General features: G+C 40.6%; 1 protein-coding gene and 1 long non-coding RNA gene across 2 annotated transcripts in view; both read left to right on the top strand.

Annotated features, from left to right (window-relative positions):
* The window catches only part of Gnaq (G protein subunit alpha q), a 246,302-nt gene that overhangs the window by 108,641 nt on the left and 120,675 nt on the right, over positions 1–16,986 (top strand). The window lies entirely within an intron of this gene.
* LOC134485208 (uncharacterized) overlaps positions 1–16,986 on the top strand; it is a 58,260-nt gene that overhangs the window by 21,460 nt on the left and 19,814 nt on the right. The window contains exon 1 of the long non-coding RNA XR_010063205.1: positions 1–16,986. This exon is cut by the window's left edge and continues 21,460 nt beyond it; it is cut by the window's right edge and continues 14,978 nt beyond it. This is a non-coding gene — a long non-coding RNA (uncharacterized LOC134485208).

Here is a 16,986-nt window from a genome sequence, read left to right on the forward strand (position 1 = left end):
CCTGGTAAAACATTCTTTAGAAGACAGACCATCATGTTTATTCTCTTACAACCTCCCATGTGTAGACAGTGCATTTGCTCACTCACACCCTAGCTCCCCTCCCAGTTCCTCCAGGAAATGCTAAGTTCCCCTTACTATTTTCCCTAACTACTCATATCGTCTCCTGCCCCTGCCAGGAGAGCAGATAACCCTGCTTGTTTCTGAGGTAGAACTGTGCAGTGGTCCTGCTTTCCTTGAATTCGAAAAGATAAGAACTCATATATTGTCTGACGCTCGTACTTCAGGTACTTTTGGGACCTAATTGTTTTTTATTTTCTTAATGTACTTTTCTGTGTCCTACCTGGAGCAAACTGAGATCTCTAAGCCTTGTAGGTTTTTTTTTTTTTTTTTTTTTTTTGGTTTGTTTTGTTTTTACCAAGTGGGATTTTACCCTCAAATAAATAGGAATTAGACAGAACTGTAAAAAACATTTCAATGGTGTGTGTTTAATCTACAACATTGAAAAATGCAAACATTCTTTTTTTTTGTTTTTTGTTTATTTCTATATTTTTTTTTTTATTAACTTGAGTATTTCTTATATACATTTCAAGTGTTATTCCCTTTCCCGGTATCCGGGCAAACATCCCCCTCCCCCCTCCCCTTCCTTATGGGTGTTCCCCTCCCAACCCTCCCCCCATTGCCGCCCTCCCCCCACCAGTCTAGTTCACTGGGGGTTCAGTCTTAGCAGGACCCAGGGCTTCCCCTTCCACTGGTGCTCTTACTAGGATATGCATTGCTACCTATGAGGTCAGAGTCCAGGGTCAGTCCATGTATAGTCTTTGGGTAGGGGCTTAGTCCCTGGAAGCTCTGGTTGCTTGGCATTGTTGTACATATGGAGTCTCGAGCCCCTTCAAGCTCTTCCAGTTCTTTCTCTGATTCCTTCAACGGGGGTCCTATTCTCAGTTCAGTGGTTTGCTGCTGGCATTCGCCTCTGTATTTGCTGTATTCTGGCTGTGTCTCTTAGGAGAGATCTACATCCGGCTCCTGTCGGTCTGCACTTCTTTGCTTCATCCATCTTGTCTAATTGGGTGGCTATATATGTATGGGCCACATGTGGGGCAGACTCTGAATGGGTGTTCCTTCAGTCTCTGTTTTAATCTTTGCCTCTCTCTTCCCTGCCAAGGGTATTCTTGTTCCCCTTTTAGAGAAGGAGTGAAGCATTCACATTTTGATCATCCGTCTTGAGTTTCGTTTGTTCTAGGGATCTAGGGTAATTCAAGCATTTGGGCTAATAGCCACTTATCAATGAGTGCATACCATGTATGTCTTTCTGTGATTGGGTTAGCTCACTCAGGATGATGTTTTCCAGTTCCAACCATTTGCCTACGAATTTCATAAAGTCGTTGTTTTTGATAGCTGAGTAATATTCCATTGTGTAGATGTACCACATTTTCTGTATCCATTCCTCTGTTGAAGGGCATCTGGGTTCTTTCCAGCTTCTGGCTATTATAAATAAGGCTAAATGCAAACATTCTATACACTACTCCTTAGTTTTACTACTCCTGAAGAAGTGTAGTCCTTAACAAAATAGAATAAAACCTCCCTCCCTTCCCCAATCCTTATAATTAACTGGTTTCTAAAAGGGAACATTTAGGGCTTTTAATCTCAGAGTCTGCACCTTGTGAGTGAAGCATTACACTTAAAATGACTAGCATATGTTTGATTTCTCTTTATCAGAAAATGCCACAGAGTGTAACCCAGGTCATGCTGGCATTCAGAAATGCTCTTCAGCTGCTCATAACTCTTGTTCAAAAAAATTTTACTATTTTCACTGACACAGTTTTACATCTCTGAAATCTACTATTGTAAGCTAGAATATCATACTACTCTGAGTGTTTAGTGCTGACACTGTCATTGACTTAGACAACACTGTCGTAAGTGTAATATAAGCCAGCACTGAGTCTCTGAGAAGCTACAGCCTTCTCCCTATACATTGTGCATAGGCAGAGCTGTGGGCCTATGTTAATGTGTACCCATGCCATTCTGGATAGTGGAGATAATATGGTGAGGTGTGGAAGAAGGGCAGGTAAGAGGGTTACTGACCATAGAGCTAGAAAGCCTGTCTATGAAACTGGGGTGTGGACAGAGGCCTTGAATGGGAAAGATAACACTCTAGAGAGTGCAGTGAATTTAAGAATCCCCCAAATGCCAAGCTAGCAAGATGGCTCAGTGGGTAGAGGTACTTCCTGTGTAAGCCTAGCAACATGAATTCCATCTCTGGAACCTAAATAACTGTGGAAAGAGAAAAATGGCTCTACAAAGTTGTTTTCTGTCCTTTAAACACATACTGTAACTTACACACACACACTCTCTCTCTCTCTCTCTCTCTCTCTCTCTCTCTCTCTCTCTCTCTCTCTCTCTCTCTCTCACCACTACTTATAATGACAGTAACAATAACTCCCAGTTGCTTAACAATAAGCAACAATAAGATTTAGTACACATTTCAATAATAAGATAATTTGCCCTCAAAAAACACATTAGTTAGCAAAACTAGGAGATTTCTGGGTTCAGAATCTTAGCTTCTGAAAACAGGCAGGATTTGGTGAAATTTGTTCAGTGGAGCCTTATTTCTAATGGAGATTTATGCCCAGAGCACGTTTCAGAGCTCTTGTTTGGAAGTGTCTATTCATTATGCAGAGTTTAAATGTGCTTCAAAGTGGGTAGGGCATGTGCTGAGCGCTGAAGGAAGGACATTTGGAAATGTTTTATCTTCAGAGACTCAGCCTGACACAGCCCGGAGTGCTGTCACAGCTTCACCTCTGTGTCCAGTCAGGCAGCACAGAGGATGGAAGATGTCTGTCTGGCCCATGAAGCTGATGTGCTGATAAAGGCACACAAGTGGCTTTCATAAATATAGTCATAGTCACATCAAGATAAGCAATATGCTGTATCATGGCAGTTTGCAAAATAAACAATGAATTTTCTCCCAAGTGGGTATGTTGGATTTAAGAGAATAAATTGTTACATTATAAAATTTAAATCAGAATAACCATTTTCTAGTCTTCTGTGCCTCCCTCCCCAGCCTGTACTGGGTGGGAAAGAATCCAACATATATGGAAACTAACTTCACTAAGAAAAGGTAAGAGCTGATTTTAGGAAGTGTTCCAGGAGATGGGCAGAGCTGGTGACTGAGAGCAAGTGCATGAGCGTGTGTGTGAGAGACCAACAAAAGGCTTGCAGCAGTCATCAAGGTGGAGAAAGCTGACGCTGCACATTATTATTCTCATGCTGACTTAAATCTATAGTTTTCCCTCTGCATATTATGTATGTTAAGCTTTGAAACAAGGACAGATAAAGAAACAGGTAGAAGTAACAGCATTCTCCCTTACTTTTTTCATGAATTTATATTCTTAGTAATTCTTAGCACATAAAATAATGAGTTTATTATTACATTTTTATGAATATATATTTCCTCCTGCCTTTTTGCTGGTCCTTTTATACTACTCACAGTTGCCATTCTGCTATGTGGTATGTGTGTGTGCATGTGTATGTGTGTGCGTGCTTACTTACTACGTATCCACTCCATCATCTGTTAATGTGCTGCTCACGGATTCTGTAGTGCAGCTACAGTGAATGGTGCAGCAGTAAACAGGGATGACGGGCAAGTGTCTGATTGAGGACCTTCATGGATATACCCAGAAGCAATGTAACTTGCTCATATGGTGTTTCTAATTTCAAACTTTTGAGAACCGTCCATGCTGATTTTCTGTAGTAGCTGAGCCAGTTTCTTGGTTCAGCAGTTGTAAGCCCCCCTTTCTTCATGTCCTATCCAGCATTTGCTTGGTTTGATAAAAGACACTCTGGTTGGTATGAGATGTAACCTCACTTTAATTTGCATTTCTTTGATGGCTAAGGATGTTGAATTTTTTTGGAAATGTTTATTGACTTTTTCATTTGAGAAATCTGCTCAATTTGTTCACCCGTTTATTTATTGGATGATTCCATTTTCTGGTCTTTAATTTTGGAGGCTTTTTAAAATAAATTCTAGATATTAATTCCCTGTCAGATGTGTAGCTGGCAAAACATTTCTTCCATTCTGCAGAGTATCTCTTCATTCTACTGTTAGTTTAGTTTTGTTTTGTTTTTAGCTATGCAGAAGCCCTTTAATTTAATTCAACCCCATTTGTTAATTCCTGAACTGATTTCCTGGGCTTTTAGAGTCTTTTTCAGAGTCTTCGTCTATGTCTATATTCTGCAGCATTTCCTCTTGTTCTCCTCTAGCAATTTGGAGAGTTACATTAGTGTCTTTGATCGATTTTGATTTGACTTTTGTACAGCATGACAGATATGGTCTGTTTTGTCCTGTTTTGTGGATATACAGTTTTCCTAGAACTATTTGTTTAAGCTTTATCAGTTTATTCTTTGGCCCTCTGTTTTATCCTATGGATTTACAGGTCTGCTTGCCTGCCAGTAGCATGCTGGGTTTGCCCTGGAGCTCTGTAGCCTGTGTTGAGGTTAGGTATTCTGATGCGAGGCTCTTGCTGTTAAGGATTGCTTTGGTTTGGGGGAGTCTTTTATGCTGCTGTGTGAATTTTAATGTTATTTTTTCTGCTTCTGTGAAGACTGTCATGGGAAGTTTGGTACAGGTTATGTTGACCGCAGCTTACTTATAGTAGCATAGCTATTTTCACCATATAAATTCTATCAGCCTATAAGCATGCTCTATCTTCTTGTGACTTCTTTAACTTCTTTCTCATTTAAAAAAATGTCGTTGCAGTAATCTTTCATATTTTGGTAAGGTTTATTCTTAGGTATTTTATTATTTTCAAACTAGAGTGAATAAATTTTTATTCTCCCCATCAAGTTTCTTATTGGTGTTTAGGAAGGGTGTTGATTTTGCATCCCGTTACTTTCCTGAAAGTGTTCATCAAATTAAGTATTTTCTGGTGGCGTTATTAGGATTTTAGAAAAAATATTTATTCGCTTGTCTTTCATTGTGTATATTTTTGTACATGGACAAATATATACTACATACATGCTTGGTGCCTGTGGAAGCCAGAAGAGAGGATTTCCGCTCTCCTAGAACTGAACTAGGGATAGCTCTGAGTCTCTATGTTGGAGTTGGGAATGGAACCCTTGTCCTCTGTAAGAGCAGGAAGTGCTCTTAATTGCTGATGCTTTAACGTCGTGCTTTTCTATTTCTATGTGTTTAATCTTTCTCACACTTTATAGCTCTAGAGGACTTTAGACACTGTTTGACTGAGGTGGAGAAGGTAGGCATGCTTGTCCTGTTTCTTAAAGGTTGTGTTTCCATTTGTTTTACACGTAGTTCTTAGCGCATGCTGGCTATGGATGTGATGACGTTAGCCTCCTGTTAGCGTGCTCCTTCCATTCTTAGTTATCCAGCACTTTATCAGGAAGCATCGCTGAACTTTGTCAAAGGCCTTTTTTTGATAATGGTATGGGGATTTCTGTTAAGTCTGTTATATGCTGAATTACATTTATTTACTTACGTATCTTGTCCTATGGTGTCCTTATCTGGTTCTGGTATAGATTAATTGATGTTGACTCCATAGGATGTGTTTGGTTGAGTTTCTTTTGTGGAACAGTTTGAGGAAAACTTTTAACCACTCTCTTTTTTTTTTTTTTTTTTTTTTTGGTTCTTTTTTTTTTCCGGAGCTGGGGACCGAACCCAGGGCCTTGCGCTTCCTAGGTAAGCGCTCTACCACTGAGCTAAATCCCCAGCCCCGTTAACCACTCTCTTTTAAAGTTCTTGTAGAATTCTCCAGGAATCTGGCTGGTTCTGGGCTTTCTTTGTTACTACTGCCACAGTCTCATTGCATACTGTGGATCTGAGTAAGTTGTGCATATCCTCTTGATTTTAGATATGGTGTGTTCTGTTTTCCTAGGTTTTGTTTAATTTTCTTCTGGAGTTTTCAGCTTTTTGGAATGTACGTTCCCTGCAGGTCCTGTGAATTACATCAGTATCTATTGAAATGCCCTCCTTTCATCTCTAATTATATTTATTTGGGTCTTCTCTTCTGGTTTGGTTAAGGATTTATTGATCTTTATTATTTCAAAAGAAATCGATTCTTCATTTTGTTGATTTTTTTATGATGTTTTTCAAATCTTTACTTTGTCAGCTGTTGGCCGGTTTTTTAAAAAAAATATTTATTTCTCTACTGATTTGGGGATTGTTATTGTTTTTCTTAGACATTGAATTATATCATCATTGGAATCTGATGGTTTTTTAAATGTGTGGACTTTCAGCTATGACCTTTTCTCTTTAAAAATGCCTTTTCCCGTGTCTGAAAGTTTTCTGATAAACTGTACTATTATTTTCATTTGATTCTAGGAATTTTGTAATGTTTTTTTAAAATTGCAACTCTTGACCAATTTTGATCTGAAGTCTACTGTAACATTTATCTCAAAGCTCAGGACCATGATCCCTGGAAAATTCTACAAAACTAAATATACTGAATTATCTTCAACTTCTTTTGCTGGTTAATTTGGCTTCTAGCCTTTTGTTATTAGCATTAATGTCTTCACCACTGAGATGTGTTTTAGAGACAATAGATGGTTTAAATTTTGTATTTTAATGAAACCACCACATCTGCATCTTTTAGTTAAAGTTAGACTCATTTACAGTCATGAGGAGAGGTTGCTAATAGTACCTGCAGTTTTGTTGGTTGTTTTTCTGGTGAGTTTTCCTCTTCCCTTTTTTTTTTTTTAAATAATTCCCTAATATTATTAGGTGTTTTCTGATTTATTTTCTTGGATATGGTATATTCATTTGTGTTCTGCGTGATCTCTTACTTAGTCTTTCTTCTTCCTCCATATGTAGGATTTAAGTATCTTCCACAGTGCTGCTGGTCATGATTTGCTTTGGTTTGTACCTGTCTCTAAGTGCGCCCATCAAATGTAAGCAGCCAGACACTGAAGTCTTGGTTGGTCATTTTCAGAATGGAAACAAATCCTTGTGTGCTGTGTTGTCCTTAGGGTTTCTGTTAAGTGCTGGCTTGTTATGTTGCTTTTGTACAGGAGCGAGTGCTTTTACTTTTACACCTTAATACTGTTCCTTTGTTTGGTACTTCAGTGTTGTGAAAAGGTCTTCTCTAGACGTATCTTCTGAATTCAAAATTACTTCTATGCTTAGGTGTCAGTTTCTTTCCTAGATTTCATAAGTTTTCTGCTGTAGTTGCATTGAATAAATTTAGTTTTGGGGTGTGTATGTGTGTGTTTTAATTTCAGATATTTTTTTGGATTTGTTTCCTTTTATTCCATTTTCCAGAGTTCTTGAATGTTGTGGTACTGCATTATTTTTTTCTTCACTGATGCTTGAATGCCCTGTCTGCTTGACCTCATCTTCCATCACTGACAACTGTGTTTCAGTTCGATGCTTTCTGCTGTGGTTCATTACTCACTGAGTTTATAATTCCCAACATTTCTGTTTAATTTTTTCTTGTTGTTGGGTTTTTGTTGTTTCAAATCACAATTTCCTTGCTGAACTAATTGTAGAATTAGGGGTTCACAGGGTAGATTAGTGAAGCCAGAAGACTGTTAAAGAAACAAAGAGTAGAGATAAATTTTTTTTAATTATAGAAGAGTTGTTTAAAAAGAAGAGAAAAGCTTTCCCAATAATAAAAAGATAAAGTATAGGTAGAATTAGGTAAATGAAAGAAGAGTAACAAAAATAAAAACTTAAAGCTTTCTTAAAAGGAACATAATAGTATAGTCAAAAGAAAAATATAAAAACAAATCAGATAAATAAAGTAAATAAAACAATTTTTATTTTAATATAATCCAGCTACCTACATATATGTATTGATGGGATCTTACTGAATAGGTTTAATCTGGGCTGGTCCACAAGCTCAGTGATCCCTCTCTGCCCATGCTTCTAAAGAGCTGAGATCTAGGCATGTGCCACCACTCTTCCTCCTCTTCCTCTTCTTCCTCATCCTCTACCTACAGTAGCTCCTTCTCCTCTTCCTCCTTCTCTTCTAACTTATAACATTTAAGTACTTCTGAATGAGTCTGTTATAGGGTGTATGTGTGCACGTGCACACGTGTGCCTGTTTCTGCAATTTTCATTTGGATTTCAATGTCTTGTGTTCTTCCCTTTTGGAATAGTCTTTATTATCCTGATGCTGTCCTTAACTACATCACACCAAGGTAACATCCAATCCATCTGTCAAGGCATTCTCTTCTCATCCTGCCAGTCTCTGGACATCTGGATGTACGATCCCTACAGGAAGATGTAGCTCTTGAAAAGGAATTTCTGTCTTCTCTTCCCAGGGAAAGTTTTTACTAGGTCTCAATCACAAGGCAATGAATTTTTAGTACAGTTATTTCCAACTCCCCTATTTCTTTGCCCTCTGTGGTTTCACAGTTAAATGCAGTCATTTTGTAAGAGGCTAGGTGAAAGCTGTCCTAGACCCCACTTATTAATTTGGGAGTGAGGGGAGGGTTTGAGGTAAATCAATGTGGGTTTCTCACTAAGAACCTCTTTTCTTAGAAATTGGATAGGAACTGTGGAGAATTGTGTGAATAGAGAACTCTGTTTAACTAGGTAGCCAATGCAAAGATGTGTACAAATAGGCAGGTACATTGGAAACAAGATGAAGATATATTATTTTAGCAGAAAAATTGTAAAGTGTAAGGCGAAGGACACTGTCAATAGGACAAAACTGCAACCAACAGATTGTGAAAAGATCTTTACCAACCCGATATCCAATAGAGTACTAACACCCAAAATATACAAAGAACTCAAGAAGTTAGATTCCAGAGAACCAAATAACCTTATTAAAAATGGGGTGCAGAGCTAAACAGAGAATTCTCAACGGAGGAATCTCTAATGGCCGAGAAGCATTTAAGGAAATGTTCAACATCCTTAGTCATCAGGGAAATGCAAATCAAAATGACCCTGAGATTGCACCTCACCGCAGTCAGAATGGCTTAGGTGATAGAAGATGCAGATGCTGGCGAGGATGTAGAGAAAGAGGACCACTCCTCCATTGCTGGTGGGATCGAAAGCTGGTACAACCATTCTGAAAATCAGTCTGATGGTTCCTCAGAAAATTGAAAATAGTTCTACCTGAGGACCCAACTATACCACTCCTGGACATACACCCAAAAGATGCTCCAACATATAACAAGGACACATGCTCCACTATGTTCATAGCAACCTTATTTATAATAGCCAGAAGCTGGAATGAATACAGAAAATGTGGTACATTTACACAATGGACTACTACTCAGCTATTAAAGACAATGACTTCATGAAATTCACAGGCAAATGGATGGAACTTGGAAATATCATCTTGAGTGATGTAATCCAGTCACAAAAGAACACACATGGTATGTATTCACTGATAAGTAGATTTTAGCCAAAAAGAAGCTTGGAATACCCACAATACAACTCACAGACCATATGAAACCCAAGAGGAAAGAAGACAACACTAAAGTGTGGATGCTACTACAGTCATACTCAGAGGGGGAAGAAAGTAATCTCTGGGAAGTAGAGGGAGAGGGACATCTGGGAGGCAGAGAGGAAGGGGAGGGAAAAAGCGGGGAGGGAGGGAGTTCAGATATGGGAGGAGATGGGGAGTACAGAGGGTCAGGAATTTGAAAGGAGGTGTATAGCAATGGGAGAGGGGCATCTGGGGGTAGCCACTAGAAAGTCCCAGCTGCCAGGGACCCAAGAGGTTCCCAGGACCCAACAGGGAGGACATTAGTGGAAATACCCAAGAAAGGATAGATAGAACCTGTAGAGACCATATCCAGTGGATAGGTACAGTCCCCAGTTGAGGGTTGGGACCACCTATCCACCACAAAAATATTAATCCAGAATTGCTCCTGCCAAAAGGAAATGCAGGTACAAAGAGTGGAGCAGAAACTGAAGGAAAAGCTATTCAGAGACTCCTCCACCTAGGGATCCATCCCATCTACAGACAACAAACTCAGACACTGTTGTGGATGCCAAGAAGTGTTTACTGACAAGAGCCTGGTATAACTGTCCCCTGAGAGGCTCTGCTAGAGCCTCACCAATACAGATGCTGATGTACACAGCCAAACATCTGAGTAGTAGCTGAAGGGGTTTGCAACCTCATAGGAAGAACAACAATATCGACGAACCAGACCCCCCCCCCACCCAATCCTCCAGGGAGTAAACCACTGACCAAAGAGTACACAAGGGGGTACCCATGGCTCTAGCTGGATGGATATGTAGCAGAGGATTGCCTTATCTGGCGTCCATGGGAGCCCCTAGGTCTGTTGCGGTAAGATTAAAAAAGAGCATGACCAGTTCCTGCACATCACTGCTCCATGCTGGGCGCCTGGTACTTGGACCTAGGCAGTTGCTCCCCATGTTAGTGCTGGCACCCTAGGGCCAATAGAACTAACCTTAATTTATCTCAGCGGCGGCTGGTTCCAGTGTGACACCATGCCACATTAGCCCAGCTATCTTCTGGCCCCAGCGGTCTCCCCACTCCCATTGCTAGTCATCCTGGCCAGCCCTGGCTAGCCTGGAACTCTGGTCCCAGCTACCCGGTAATATCAAGACTCAACAAACTAACCCTGCAACCAGATTTATATGTCAACTAATCAATATACAATAACTCCACACAATTAATTTACAGCCAGTTGATAAGGATATAAACCACCTACCTAGATAAGATGAATTTGCCTATGGAAATCAATCCATCCCTTAGGAAATATTCATAACAACCTGTATCTATGTAGAGATGCATGGCGAGGATCGTTTACGTCCGCCTCCATGTTGCTTCTTTCCTTTCTGTTCCTCCCTCTCCTGCTAAAATCTCTGTTCTCACCTCCCCTTTTTCTCGTTCAATGACAGGCCTTGTTTTATCTTGTGCCTGCCTTTACCTGCATAAGGACATCAACCTACATTGGTCCTGTGGAGGCTTGATGACCCAGGGTAGGGGAATGCTAGGGCACTGAGGCAGGAGTGGGTTTGTAGGTAGGGGAGCATCCTCATAGAGTCAGGGGAGAGGGGAAGGGGATAGGGGGATTGTGGAGGGGCAACTGGGAAGGGGATAACATTTGAAATGTAAATGAATAAAATATCTAATAAAACCACCAAAAAGTATATCATGATTGATATGTGTTTTATTTTATACACAAATTTAAATTGACAATTACAATAAAGTATACTATATATAAACAAACACACATCTGGAGGACTGGTTTTTTCTGTTCTATGCATGTAAATAAGCAAAAGGAATAACCAATTAGACAAATTTGCTTGTTTTGGTTTAATGTGTATGATTTGCTGTGTTAAGAATTTCTGCATGTAAAATTAGTATAAATTGACTTTCAAAGAACCATTCTTCTGTAAATAGAAAATTACTCCAGTGATCAAGGCAATGGTCTTTAAATGGGATGAAATGACAATTTATTAAAATTTCTAGCCTAGGAAACAAGATCTGGACAAAACAGTTTACTTACAGAGAGATGGTAGCATATTTGGCTTAAAGATAAGCAGTAATTTCTGTTGACAGAGACACTAGCCATGATGGATTTGTCAGAGACTTTGGCAGTAAAGAGTAAAACCCATGTATTTCAGTCTGTTGCCAAGGGCTGAACAGCAGCACACACAGAGATGTGCATGCATCATGTGAGCACTGGACCGAGCTTCTCCTGGAAATCCCCAGGATGTCCTCTTCACAAAGGTGAGCGCTAGCAGAAGCTCAGAGCTGAGGTATCCTTATTTGCAAGTTCAAGCAGGATTGAGAAATGGTTTTGAAGTATTTTACTCAGCAGTTATGTTTTGAGCAAGGAAAGGAAACACTTGGGTGTGTTTAAATGCTTATATGTGGTTCTCCAGAAGGAAAAAAGCATAAGGAATGTAAGAAGACGGAGGAGCCCAGGTTTGGAAGGTAGACTGGTCCTCACTTTCCAGTGTGATTCTAGACTTCACACTGGAGTTGGACTGTGTTCTGCCCTTCACCTATTTTCTGCTCTGCAAGAGAATCACCCTCAGTTAGCTGTCCTAGACTTGCAAGTCCTGCCTGGGGATTGTGTGAGTAGATGCTTGCTCTGCTGCTCACCTTCAGGACAGCAGCCCGTCTTCTCATCATCATGGCAGACCCATGCACTTCTTTCCCAGAGCTCACATTCTTCCCTCACGTGTCTCAGTGCAGGACAGACTTAGCAATGCTTACTCTAGATTTACAATACTGTTATTTTTCTAAGGTAGGCAAGGACCCAAACACGGGATAATGTTAAGTAAGTTCTTGTTTTAATTACAGATTCATTCTGTGCTAGAGGATGAAGGGATGTCACGAGAGAACACTTGAGTGTTCTTTCTCACTTTAGCAGTTAACCTTTCTTCCTTGATGTCACTTCTTCCTCCCCTCAAGGTCACCCAGTAGTTGAGGAGAACTTTTCTTGCCATACTTTTTGATTGCTTTTTTTCTCTGAACATACTGTTTTGAAGATGCTCCCTGGCAATTTTCTGAAATCCCTGTAGAAGCTGGAAGAATCTAGAATTGGGGAGCTTTTTAATCTTAGTGCCTCTTGAAACTCTTAAAAATTGTTGTGACTGTGAGTACTTGTATGGCCACGAGAGGCATCCTGGTTCCTGGTTGAGCTAAGGCACCCCAGAAACCCTGAAGGGATGGTAGGTGCTTTGCCTGATTCCCCGGGTACCAAGCCCCTGTCACTAGCTGCAGCCCTCCATATATTTGTGGCCATCGGTCATGTAAGGGCAACTCCACAGGTAGAGAATGTGACTATAGGTCACATAGGCTCAAGACAGATCTCCGTTCTAGTGAGGTACCTAAAGGCCTGGAGGCTTAGCCAATAACCTTTCCATCCCAGACACTCCTGCCTGCAAAAGGTATTTAATCTCAGGCCCACCCTGAGAAGTGGGGTATGGTTTTACTCATCCACTTTCTGCTATGACAATAAATGCCTTAAAGCCATGGACTGCCTCTTTTTATTGGGATTTTCTGTGGGGAGCCATGGAGAAGGCCTTCGCCTACAGTACTGCTGTCTAATCCCCCTTAAAAGACCTCTCTGCTCTCCCAGTCACTATAGCCATAACTGCAGCTATCAAGCCAAAGCCTCTCCCCACAGGACCAGCTGGATGCCCCTCCTTTCCGCTTTGCCCTGGGCTAGATCCAGCCTGCAGGCCTCCAGTCCGTTCTCAGCTCTTCTGCAGCATCTGGTGGTGCTTGGGTGTCCGAGAGCCTGAGAACCAGATGGCCCTGGCCTCCTTGCAGGCCTGAGGACACCCCGTCCCCACAAGCCAGCTCCTGCTGTGCCCTGTGCCTCAGACTGTGCTTCCCCACCCTGGAGCAGTGTCCGTGGCTGCCCTACGCCCGACCCCCTCTTGGTGACAGCACGAGGTCAGCTCCCCAGCAGCTGTGCCTGGTGGCAGAGCAGACACAGGACCCCATAGAAGTACTTGCTTTTGTTCAGATGGATCATGTCTATTGACACTTATTATATTAGAAAGTAAAACTGACGTTACCAAAACAGTCATATACAAGTACCGTTCCGCAAGTCTTCAGAACCTTGGCATCATTACATATGAAGTCTGTAAAAAGCTCCTGCGTCACCATAATGCTGTAACAGCGGCACAGTACGTCTTGGTATGAAAGGAAGCAGCATACTCATACCATCCTGGAGGGCCTGCAGTCCCCAGGGATACCCCAGCTCACCTCAACGTTACTAATGGAGAGTAATAGCTAGGAAATATGAGTATTTCATGAACAGTACTTTTGGTAAGTACTTTCAAAAGGATGTGGCTAAAATGATAAATCCTGGGCAATAATAATGTGTATGTTATTTGTATATATAGATACATATACATGACATATGTGTATATGTAAGGTATATTTATATATGCTTATCGAAGTATATTATTATGTATTGTATATTTACAGGAATTGTGTTAAAATAAATAAAATATATATATTATGTAATAAGATTATAAAAATATATTCATGGTGACTTGTGAATATTTTGTACTAATTTTCGTTGTATATTATTGTTATTAAGGATATAGATAATAGGAATAAGAGGGTTTTCCTTCATCTGGTAGGATTTCATGATTAATATTCTCTGATCTTTAGGTTTGACATCTAGAAGCAGACTAGCCATATACTTCACCAAAATGCTTCCCTCTGCCTCCCTTAATTGGTGTTCCTTATTAATGTCCACAGGCAATGTAGATATGAAGAACTTTTCCATTTCTTTTGTGAATAAATTAGGCAGTTAAACAGTTTGATGGCTTGTATGAAGTCCAGTAGTCTAGAGCTGAGTCCTAAGACCTTTGAAAGTTGTAGAGTGAGTCATGCGGTCAGTTTGTGGTCTTCTCAGATCTCTGTGACCTTGCATGGTCTGCTGCTGGGATAGGATTCTGAGTCCTGCACTAGTCAGGTAAACAGAGGTTTTGGAGTTTTCCCAAAACGAGTAAAGCCTCCCTCAGCTTTCCTAGCACCTGCTTCTATCCCTGCAATATCTGATTGCCCAAGCTTCATCTCTAGGTGAAGTCCAGCTTTAAGCCCTTTTTGTAGTATATTTGTATGTTGTATGAAATTCTTAAGCTGCAGACAGTAATCAGAGTAGGAATGTGAATGTTTCACTAGTCAGTTTTGGGCTTTTTGTTTGTTTTCTTTTTATTCACAGACCTCTTTGTTTTCAGCCAATAGAACCCAGTTTTGAACAGAATGTAAGAGCCTCTGGGGCATTTTTCTGAGCCACAGTGATTCATGCTTCCACTTTCTGAAGGGAATGGCTAGAATGTGGATCAGCTGGTTAAATGCATTCTGCCTTTCTCTGAAAAGCATAGTCACTGTTAAAACATTCCAACCTTTATTAAAGTTATGTAAAAAGTATTCTTTGAATCTTCTTCAGCTTTATTTTACAAATAAGAAAATGGTGTTGCCGTTCATTTTAAATCTTGAAAATAATATTTAGATCGCTTTGAGATAAAATACCAAACTCTGTCAAAAATAAACTTTAGAGGGTATGAATGTCAGCATTTATTGAATTAATTTATTTTTACCGTCAGACTCATTGGCTCTTTGTACTCACCGTAAAGGATTTGCACCTGGACAGCACAGTAAACCAAAGCACTCTCAGGAGGACCAGGTGAATAACTGAGGCATTTTATTTATGAAAACAGCATGTTAGGCACACCAGGACACAGTATCATAGCTTCCAGTTTAAGATGTAGCTTTGTGATTATCAATTTGTGATCCTATACCTAAGCACATTGTTGGAGAAGAGAGTTCCCTATTCCCTCCCAGAACAAGGAAAAAGTCAGATGGCCAGCATCTTCATATAGGGCTTACCATATGCTAAGTACTGAGCCAGCTAGTTTATGCACAAAAAGTCCTATTATGAAACAGTACTATATCAATTTTGTAAATAAAGAAGGCAAGCCTCACAGATCACTAAGTTTGTTCAAGAATCTGTACTGGTAAGTGGTGGGGAGAGATTCTAATCAAAATCTTCCTATTTTAAAGCTTTCATTCTGTTTGCCACTGAGAGCTTCCACAATTTGAAAACTTAGTTGGGGAAAAAGAAGGAGTGGGGCACAGACTTGAGTGGGACAGCACCTCTCCTACAGCTGTTGTAATTCTGATTTGCAGCTGTACTTCTGGATCAGAGGTTACTTGCAAGGTGTCAGGAATGGAAGTGACAAAGCTTTTCCTTTTTAGAGCCTGAAAGTCATTTGCCAGGTGCCTTTCTGGATCAGATAAGAAGGTTTGATAGGATGTGGGTAAGTTGGATGGGCCCAGTATTTGAAACTGCACTGAAGCAATAGTTTTTAAATTTATCCTCTCAGGACTAGGCAGCCGAGCATCCCACAGGAGCTTGTTATAAATTTTGTATACCCACCCAGACTGTTGAATAGATCACTGGGAATGCATGTGCGCTGGAACCCACATGCCTTTCAGGAGGTGATCTGACAGATGCAGGCGCAGTTGGAGAGCTTCTGTCTTAGGGAACGGGAACTCTTTCCTTAGTCTTGTGGCTAAGCAGAGGTAAAGATCTTGGTAATTAAAGCTAAATCTTAAAACTCGAGGATCTGAGCTCTCCGCTTTCGTCATTAATGAATGTTTTTATAAATGGACATCCGGATTGTCCATCTGCCTCTCCCGAATGTGCTTTCCTTTAGTGTAATGTCAGAGTACAGATCCTTCAGAGGATTCAAGTGTAAGACAGAAAAGTTTATTGAATTCCTTGAATTTAGAAAAACTTCTTCCTAGAAAGAGCTGATGTGATTCTTTTTTCTCTAAGCAGCATAGGGAACAAATATCAACTGTAATCTTTTACCCTCAAAGAAACTAGAAACGAAGATAGAGAACAGACTGCAGCAGTGTTATGAGGCAGTGGGCATTTCTGGCTTTAATTCTGAGGGGTCTTCCTAGTCATTCTTTAAGAACTGAATTTCAGTACCAGTTACAGCTGAGCGGCTTTCCTCTTCAAAAGCAATCTTCCTGAGCCAGAACCTCTGCTAGGGGTTTCCGACCTATTTTTTAACTTCAGTGCCCTTGAAGTCATGACTTTCCTAGCATATGAGAATGGTCTGACAGAAATTGCTGCTTGGGGTGAGGGGCAGAGAAATCAGAATCTCAACAACAGCTCATTCTCCTTGGGAAAGGATGTGATTCTAGAGTATCCTGCATGGATGGCTATAGCTCTAGGCTAGAATTGCGGCCTCAGGTTAGGGAGACAATGTGGGGAACACTTTCTGCTGGCAGCTCTGCTCTTTGCATCCAGGAAGAAAGCTTAATGACTTACTCAAGGACAACACCAATTGGTATTTTCTCTCATTCTAGTTCCCCACTTGAAGTAAAGCCACCTCCCCAGAGCTTCCTAAACACTCGTCCTTCTTCTTTCTCAGAATAGCAGAATAGAGAAGTTGGGCACAATGGCCAGCTGACTGAGGAGAGTAGCTGGCACAGAGCAGCCCACAGGCAGCTAGCTCTAAGGCAGATTGGATGTGAAGAAGGCTTCACACCCCACAGG

The sequence above is a fragment of the Rattus norvegicus genome, chromosome 1 (genome assembly GCF_036323735.1).
Source record: "Rattus norvegicus strain BN/NHsdMcwi chromosome 1, GRCr8, whole genome shotgun sequence".
Classification (NCBI taxonomy): domain Eukaryota; kingdom Metazoa; phylum Chordata; class Mammalia; order Rodentia; family Muridae; genus Rattus; species Rattus norvegicus.